Source organism: Papaver somniferum, chromosome 9 (genome assembly GCF_003573695.1).
Source record: "Papaver somniferum cultivar HN1 chromosome 9, ASM357369v1, whole genome shotgun sequence".
In the NCBI taxonomy this organism is placed as follows: domain Eukaryota; kingdom Viridiplantae; phylum Streptophyta; class Magnoliopsida; order Ranunculales; family Papaveraceae; genus Papaver; species Papaver somniferum.
Genome location: NC_039366.1, coordinates 37471174 through 37481621, shown reverse-complemented (window position 1 = coordinate 37481621; position 10448 = coordinate 37471174).

Genomic DNA, 10448 nt, shown 5'->3' with positions numbered 1-10448 from the left:
TATCGGACATGGAGTTTATGTTGTGGAAAAATGCACCCCATGTAGGAGTGAAATATCGCACATTCATTATATATGCGAAGTAAAGGTCATCTACCTTAAGCGAAGACTATTGCATATACTAAAATAAGGGTGACATATTTAATGATGTCAGCGTATTTACGAGTAAAGTGTGATGATCGGTGCGAAGATGTAAAGTGTGCGAGATTGAGTGAATGTACATGAGCGATCGTAACGCACAGTGATTCCGAAAATAGGGGATCTATTAGCTGTCATCCACTGTGTAGTACCCTATATAAGGGGAAGGAATACGTGTATTGAGGGAGAGATCTGAGATGAGTGTTAGACAAGAAATTAAGAGAGAGAAAGTTTATTTGGAGAGCAAGTAAAATCATTGTGTTATCTTGTAACCGATTCAAGAATTTGATAAATAATAAAAGAATCTCATTATGATTACTTAGAATCTTGTCCAAATTCGTATGGGATGTGGTTGTAGGATTTCCTGCAACTACATTTTGGCGCTAGAAACAGCTTGGAGTGATATATCCTGTTGGTGAATCTGTTTTTAAATCAAGTTTCCAGAATTAAAAAACCTAGAACTTTTCTTTCAACATCTGAGATTTTCATCATCACGTCTTTTCAGTCCTTTTCAAAATAGTTTTTCATTTGATAATACACGAAAGTGGAAATGGTAAGAGTTAGATCTACTGTTGAGCAAACAGCAGCAGCCAGAAGAAGTAAAAGAATTGCTGAACGAAGAAGAGGTGAAATTCTTGAGCAATTAGAGGAAGGAGAAAGAGAAAATCAAAGAAATGATGTTCCGAATGGATTACAGCGTACACAAGAGCAGAATAATGATATTGATTATGATAGAGTGAGTATTCATACTGCACATACGAACTCTACCGAAGATGAAACACAGAGAACTGGAGATGAAGAAAGGATTGAAGGAAATGAAGAAAATATGACACTTGAAGAACTTATACAAAGATTGATTGCTGAGCGACAAAGAGAAGATGAAGAGCGTGCGAATTTGATACGACAGAATGAAGATTTAAGAGAAGAGAATCTCAGATTGCACGAACAAATATCAAGAAGCGTTACGCGATCAAGATCAAGAACCAGTAGAAGTTCATCAAGACAAAGTTGATCAAATCGAAGAGATTCCAGGCGAGAGCAAACATTAGGTAATATTAATGAGAATTTGCAAGAAGATGATAATCTACAAGATCAACGCGACGAGAGACGCACAGTAAATGACCGATACGAGCAACCACATGAGCGTCGTCGCAGACAAGAAGATCAAAGGAACAATAGACTTCAAGATGCAACTGAACGTCATCATACTCAATACGCATCAGATAATGATTGAGAACATGATCCGGAACAAGGGAGAATTCTATTGCATGGTATACAAATGTTGAGGGATCAATATGCACGCGAACAAGAGGAAGAAAGAAACAATGTTGTTCGCGAACGTGCGAGATTTGAACGAGAAAGACGTAGAAGAAGAAGAGAAGAAACTGAAGAAAGAGAGATTGAGGAGGCTATACATCAGAATAATCATGAAAACAGATTAAGACAAGCCATATTAAAAAGACCTATGCAACAAGATTTAGACCAAACTATGAGCGAAGAAATTCTCAGAGAAATGGCTGAATTGAGAGAAATTATGACTACGCGAAAAAATGGTGGAAGAAGACAGTTAGAGGAAGCAGTAGAGGAAGCTGGAAAAACACCTTTTGCAAGGAAAATTCAAATTGCAATAATACCACCAAAATGCAATTTACCTGTATTCACTAGTGTATTTGATGGTAGTACATGTGCAGTACAACATATAAAAGCCTATAGCCGATCTTTATTGCAGTGGGAAGAAAATGATGCGGTGTTGTGTAAATATTTTCCAGCGATCTTGACTGGAGAATCCTTGCAGTGGTTTGATGGATTACCAGTAGGAACAATTAGATCATTTCGTCATCTACATAACGTCTTCTTAGGACAATATATCAGTAATAATATGTCAAGACCATGAATTGAGACGGCCTTTGGACTTCGCAGAAGGGTCAATGAAAGTTTGCGTCATCTAACAACACGTTGGAGAACCATGTGTATTGAAATGGCAAGACGAGTAGATGAGCGATTTCTTATACTAGCCTTTGTCAATGCTCTTTTTCCTACAGATTTATTATATACACATATTTTCAGGATAAAAGACACCATCACAACGTTAGAGTTGCGTGAATTTCAAGAAGAGTATATTGCACTTGAGGAGAAGCAGAGAGACATGGAATCTTATCCAGTCGTAATGCCTAAAACGAACACTGGGAATGCAAGTTTACTCCCAAGGATGACAAATGTTGTTGCGAGTACATCGCAGGGAAATCAAGGAAAGAAGAATACAGAGATAGAACAAAAATTGGTAGCCATGGGTAGCGCAGACCAGGAGGAGTTTGAAAGAGAATATAAAGAAGCGCAATCCAAAGATAGAGGAAGAAATGACAAGATTCAAAGAATGGATATCCCCATGGAAGGTTATGGAGATCAACAACCATATAATAATAGAAGACAAGGGAATAGAAAGGTGATCTCGGAACAAATAAGCTTGCCAAAGTTGAATACTACAGTAGACAAAGTCTGGGAAGCGGCTATACTAATAGAAGAAATTCCTGAACCACACAATGTAGGAGATGAACCACCACCGGGCAGAAGGAGCAAAGACTTTTGTGTATATCATCGCTTTCATGGTCACACAATAAGTAATTGCAGAAATGTGAGGAAAATCATACTGAGAATGATTGATCAAGGAAAATTGAATCACTTCTTAGTAGAGCAGACGCATAATCTACCACCACCACCACCAGGAGGAAATACATATGGTGAAGAAAAAGGAAAGAATACATTTGTAATTGAAGTAGGTGCGAAGGCAAAGAATCTATATTGCAATTCGATTATACACTCTTTCAAAAATATAGAAGATTTTCATGACAACATCTTAAGTCGTGTATATGCGAGAGATAATGATGGAAGATAAATCCTTAATCTTGTGAAGATATCACCATTAAAGGATTGGAAAAAGCAGGCCATTTCGTTCAGTGCGGAAGAAACACCAGGAGGAGGAGAATTACATGAATGTCCATTAGTGGTAAAGTTGGGAATTAATCCAAAAGAAAAAATAGATGATGATGAAGAAGAAGATGAAGCGAACACTTGGGAAATAAATAGAATACTCATAGATCCTGGGAGTTCTGTTGATATTCTCTTATATCATACATACAAGACTATGAGAGGAAGGGATGACGAGTTAATTCCTTCAACTTACAAAATTTATGGATTCAATGGATATGCGAACAAGCCAAAAGGAGAAGTCAAAATGAGAATTTCACTGCGAAGTCTTCCAACAGAAATCGTATTTTGTGTTGTTGATGTTGAATCACCATATAATGCTCTGATTGGAAGACTGCGGTTACATAGTATCTTGGGTGTGGCTTCGACATTTCACCAATGCATAAAATTTCCTTTACCTCAAGATCTAGGTATAATAAGAGGAGATACAAATGTAGGTAGAAATTGTCAGGAAATTGATATTGACAAATGTGAAGACCGAGAATACAAACGAAGAAATTAGAAGCAGCATGCTAAGGATAGCCAAAGGGGTGAAAGATTAATGGTGGATGTAGTGTCTAAATCTGGGAAGATAGACAAGAAGGGTATTGAAGCAGAATCTTCTGCGAATAATAACACCAAGTGAGTCAGAGAAATTACTTTTAAAGAAGGAGAGCGAGTGTGCAGGGACAGAAGTTGTGTTCTCAGAAGAAAAGTACTATGTGTGATGATACTCGCACAGGGGAAATTGAAGATATGATGCGAAATAATGTTCTAAAAAGCATCAATGAACTTAAAGAAATAAAAAAGATGACAGGAGCAGAAGAGTAATATGAATATCTTTCTTCATATATGAGAAATCAGTAAGAATTCTATGTACTAGAGTTATATAACTCCCAAATAAGAACGGAATGAAAATTTTCTATTTTCATAAGATGATATTATATCAAGAAAGGAAAATTTAAGACCTTAAAGTAAGACCTTAGTATAAGGAAACAGAATATATAACAACAAAAGAGAGGTCTCCAACTGTGGCGTGCACCCTAGTTCGCATAAATGCAAGAGGCAAAAAGTAATACCTATCGCACGTCATATTTGGGAAAACCTGATAAGCATAACTCAAGGGAAGCTACATCGACCCTGGAACTTGAGTTATGGAGATTTGGGTTGAGAAAAAATGAAATCCCATCCAGAAGAGGTTCCTTAAATTATCAGTCTAAGTTTATTGACTTAGATTGGAAGACTAAGGTAACAAAGTCTCTCCTAAGGAGTGTAGAAACTCGATCAGGGCGCCGAGGTACACTGTTGAGTCAAGAATGTTGGGGGCGTTGGAGCCTACTTTGCCATTCTTGACAAGTCCTGACTATGATGCACTCGGTCTGAAGATACCCCACTTAGGGTGCGGTCTCGTAACCATAAACCTTATCGGTGGAGGGATAAGAGACTGCGAAATCAACTGGTTGTTGCATTACCGGATGGGAGGAGCCAACCTTAACCCGGTAGAGGTAAGTTTACTTTAAGGGGCAACCATGGGAATATAAGGATGGCACCCTCCATTAGGGAGCTGAATTGTGTCAAAAGACGTAAATGTCATGAGGCTTTTTACTCACGGGAGTATTAAGTCTTGTCATATTTACGCACAAGATAAACCTGAAGAGGCAATAATACAAGAAAAAGATAAGGCGAGATCAATGGGTCAATATACTACAATATAAAGACTTCCTGCGATTTCGTCGCACAAGAACAAAGAAAATTTTGGGTAAGATAAAACCTTTAATTAGAAGGCAAAATAATACCTCACGAGAAAAATATGATATAAGTTAACTTTGTTTTGCAGGAGTTCATAGAAATAAGTTACCTGCGAAGTGTTTCGCATGATACTATATTAATCAGCCTATCAATCTGTGACAACTAGCAGAGGCAAGAATGGGAATGCAAATATAAAAATAGTGCAATTTGCCCCATTTAACAGTCTTATGCATGTGCGAAAAAGATAGAACTTTGATATTTGTGAATGCGAATATAAGTTAAAGGGAAATAATAATTAAGGGAGGAAAGTTAACATTCTATAGGTATATATTAAAGAAGAAATCTAGAAGAAACGAAGATATACAAGAGGCAGAAAAAAAATTTACATCAAGTGAAAAATAACTAATTATCTTCATCATTATGTTCGGCCTCAGAGTTATTTTCTTCTTCATACTCTTCATATTCCTCTTCACTATCAATAATATCAGGAACAACTTCATTGGGAGGAACATCTGCGAATTTATATTTAGATAGAGTAATCCCGTTATCAACACATACTTTCTTAACTGTTGCATCACGAGCGCGAATGGCATCCTTACCATTATTTGAAACAGTGAGGGCATAATTCTTCTTTAACTGTTGGTACTTGAAGTTGCGAGCAGATAACTCCATTGATAATTTCTCGGTTTCTTCAAGACGAATCTTTTCTTTAGAAGCAAGTTGTGTCTTTAACTCTTCAATATTCTCCAGATAATTCTTTTCTTTATCTGCGAAAAATAAACAAGATGGTTAGACTTAAAAGATATGTCATCTTCAAGAAATGACAAATATGAAAGAAAAGGCAAGTGACCTTCGTGATTGGAAATAATGTCCTTAACTAGCGCAGAATGTTCAGACTGAAGGCTCACATTTACGGCTATATTTTCTCTAGCATCATTCAGAACTCTAGCATCCCAACTAAATTCAGCTTCGCTTTCTAAGAGAAGTCGAGAACGGATTGAATTTCTTTCATCAATGAGTGCGTTCTTTTCGCTCAAAGCTAAATCACTTTCATTTTGAAATTTAAGGATAGTTTCTTGGAATTTTTATAATGCTTTCGTACCCTTGAGAGCGACCTCATCTTTTTCAGTAATGAGTTTATTCTTCTTTTCTTCCAAAAGATGAATTGTCCCCTTATTTTCATGAAGACGGCGTTTGTAGTTATGAAGTGTAGTTAGTAAGGGTCTATGCTCCATTCTGAGAGCAGTATACTTCGACCTTAATTCTTCTAGGCTGAGGTTCTCAAATCCTTTAGTTGGCTAATTATTTAAAGAATAATTAAGATGTTATAAAAGGGTTTCCTCGTCAGAAAAGTTAGATGCCTCATCGGAAAGGCTATAAATATCTGCGAATATAAAGAAATGAGGAATGCTAATTATCACGTAAAACAATGAGAATGAAAAAAATCAAAGATTACATACCAATAATTTCATCATTTCTTTCTCGAGCCTTACGAAGTAATTCAACGTTGGTAGAATTTTTAGCCTTAAGTTTGGTATTTTCTTTTCCCAAGCTAAGAAGTTTCCTTTGATAATCCGAAGAAACCGCATATGATAAGCGAGATACCTGTAAAAGTATAAGAAGATGTTATGAGTCGGAGAGGAAGACTAGAAAGAATATAAATGAAGGTGTAGATATTACCAAAGAACCGATTGCATATTGGAAGCTTGGGTCTACAACGGAAGAAGCTCCGCGAAGAGGATCATCCAAAATAAGAGCATCGCAGACTTTCGAGACCATACCAAAAGTGCGTTGAAGATCACCATCATTGAGAGCCGATATAGGATCAGAAGAAAGATTGAATAATTCTTTCAGTGAAGAAGAGATTGATGGATCTTCAGAAGCAAGAATATCATCATCACTGGATTCAGAACTTGAAGTAGGGTAGAATTATTTACGCTTCCTTGAAAGATCATAAGAAGAAGTCTTGGACCCAGATTTAGATGCGAGTCTCTTGGTTCGCTTCTTGGTTTTCCCAGCATCCTTACTACCCGAAGCTTCAACCTACGCGAATAATCAAGATAAGAAACAGAGGTAACAATATTGTTTAAGTTAAGAAAGGGGATGTTTCTTACTTCATTATTGTTAGGAATAGCTCGGTCAACCTCGCATGCATTGTTATATCAAGCATTTTTGTCAATGTTAGTGATCAAAACTATAAAGTCTTGATTTCTAGCCTATTAGCTAAGTCTCGGACTAGGATAGGAAAAGTGTAGTTGAGCTCAAGTAATTCATGGTGATTCAACGACAATGACGAAGATCTACACCAAGGAACCGTGGAACTTCATCAACAAAAAGTTATGTGAAGACTTGAACTTATCTATCACTCGAAAGTCTATCTATTCTTCTCCTACTTCTTATGAGACAAAAGTCGTATGCTATATAGACTAGATCATATACACTTGATATTTCGAGCTGAGTATTCATTGCATATCTTTTACTCGAAATCATGTGTTGGTAAAGCGTTTCGCTTTGATCAGGTTTATCTTCACCTAGTGACGAAAGTCATGAAAGTTTCAATCACATTGGAAATTGCTCTGACGAGAAAGGTCTGTTGTTCTTCACGACTGAATATCTCCCTCTGAGAATATTTCAATGATTGAAATGAGAGTTTAGATTATATAACCATGTATTCCTTGAACCGAAGTTTTCGAACTTTGTTGATCAAGAGAAATCGGTAGGATTGTGGAATTGGCTTGCCAAGTCCGCGAACCCAGTCCGCAGACTCAGTCCGCGAACTGACGGAAGTTCTCGACCGAGAATTTCTGCTGGGATTTCCAAAACTAGTTTGTGTGATAAGTCCGTGAACCCAGCCCCCGCACTGGTGGAAGTTCTCTACCCGAGAATTTCTGTTGAGTTTGGAAAACTCAACCGATTAACTTAAGTCCGCGAACTCGTTTGTGAACTTAAGAGGTTATGATATAAATATGTGCTCTGAACATGAAATATAAATTATTAAGGAATGCTTTTATGTAAACCGTGGCTATAATGTTCATGAGCCTATTCTAATCAAATCGAACCATCTTTGTTTCAATTGTGTCTTGTGTAGTTACATAAGATCTCATGGCAATTGAACAACTCTTAACTAGTACATTTGAGTCAATTGAACTAGTTATGGTGAAGAAGAACATGACTAATATGAGATGCTCATATGGTTGACCTTTTGGGTTATCATGTTGAACCAACATACGTGTACTCGTTTGGGCATGGTTTTCTCAAACCCAGTAAACGTGTACCCAAGTGTGTGTGACAAGCTATGTCTTTCGATCTAACGGTTGAGAGATATTGGCTTGAATCTTAATCAGGTTTTCATCTAATGGTGGATAGAGTTTGATTTGTACCTAAGGCAAAACCCTGATTTGAAAGGCTATATATAGGAGACATCTAGCTAGAGAAAATCTTAATCCCCACACGTATGTGTGCTACTAGTGCGCTCGTTAGAGTCGATCTCCATTAATTCTTGAGTTTCTTATCTAAACTCGAGTTAACGACTTAAAGACTTCATTTGGATTGTGAAGCCAGACCGATACTACTTTTATCGTAGTTGTGTGATCTGATCTTGCATCTTCTATCGTACGAGTACAATCGATTGATTGGCTTGAGATCGTGAGAGTTATCCGATAGGCAAGATAAAGAAGTCACAAACATCTTCGTCTCACTGTTTGTGATTCCTCGACAATCCGCTTGTGTAGTCAGGAAGGATTGTAGAGAGGTGGTTGAATAATCTAGGTTGTTCTTCAGGAATATAAGTCTGGATTATCAATTGGTTCATGTTACCTTGATTTTATATCTAAAGACGGAACAAAACCTAGGGTTTATCTGTGGGAGACAGATTTATCCTTTCGATAGACTTTTTTGTGTAAAACAGATTCGATTATTATCAAGTCTGTGATTTTGGGTTGCAGCAACTCTTAGTTGTGGGTGAGATCAGCTAAAGGAATCAAGTACGCAGTGTCCTGCTGGGATCACAGGCGTAGGAGTACAACTGTAACTTGTATCAGTGGGATATTGGTAGGGGTTCAACTATAGATCAGTCCGAAGTTAGTTTGCAATAGACTAGTGTCTGTAGCGGCTTAATAGAGTGTGTATTCAATCTGGACTAGGTCCCAGGGTTTTTCTGCATTTGCGGTTTCCTCGTTAACAAAACTTCTGGTGTTTATGATATTTTTTTTCCGCATTATATGTAATAGAAATAATACAGGTTGTGCGTTCGTGATCATCAAGTGGAAATCCAACCTTTAGTTATTGATTGATATTGATTGATCCTTGGACATTGGTCTTTGGTACCGTCCAAGTTATTCCTTGTATTTGATAAAGACTCGCTATTGATTTTAGCTTGAGTAGAAATCAAATCAAGAGAGAGATATTAACTCCTTGAGATACAGATTTCTAAGAGAGATATTAGCTTGATTTTAGATTGAGTTTGACTGTCTAGTTGATTCTCTAGCAAAGTATTTCGGAGTTAGTCCATACAGATTGCTAAGAGAAATATTTGGTGGTGTTGTTAGACCCCCGCTTTTTCAATTGGTATCAGAGTAGGCAAACACGTTAAAGACCTTATCAGTCTGTGTTTGTAGCGATCTGACTCTATGGACAAGAGTACTATCTCTGATAAACGCGTCAGCAGTAATAAAGAGTCTCTCTCGTCTAAATCTATTAAAGAGAATAGTTCAATCTCGAATATAGAGAAACCTTGTGGTTCGACGAGACAGACATACAATGACATGTGTGTTCATGATTACCCTTCGAAAGAGATCTTATCTTATAATGAATGGGATACAGCTGAGGAGAGTAAATTGATTCTAAATCTTGTTAGAATTCAAGCTGTTAAAATGAATCAGTTAAAACACCATGTCAATGTCCTTCTTGGTACTGTAAGAGATTGCAAAGTCCATAGCATCGCTGAAGACCAGTCTTCATGCTTATCTCTTGAGGCCAGCCTCGAAAAAGATTCCTTGGATATTGAACACTGTTTGAATAAACTCTCTGTTCAAGGTTGTTCAAAGCAATCTAATATACCAAGAACTTCTGATGCTTTTCATTCGGAAGTAAAAACAGATGTTCCTAATGTTTCCACCAAACTTGGGACAGTCTGTAAAAAGGGGAAATCCTCTGATGATGATATTGAGACAACATCCTCAAATCATTCCGATGATCCAAAGGTATGTCTTTTTGTGAAAGTAAAAATTTTGTCAAACAAACGAGAAACTCTAAGTTGAATAAAAACTCTCTGGTTCAACTTTAACACACCCTAGATTTGATTCTCAAAGGTGTGACTGACATCCGTATGATTGATCCAATTGGCTTTCGTACCTATCATGTGTATGCTACCAGGAAAGTCAGTACAGTAAGTTCCGCCAATGTTATAAGGCAGAATAGACGTCTTAATAAATATCATTTCAAGGAGGTTCAATGCCCGATCTCTAAAAGCAACATTGTTCATGTTGAGAAAGTCATCCCGGAAGAAAGAAAAATTGATGAGATGAGAAAAGATATCAAGGAGATAATTGTAAAGTACAAAGAGCTGGTCAACAAATTATCCTCTTCCTAGTGTCAAGACT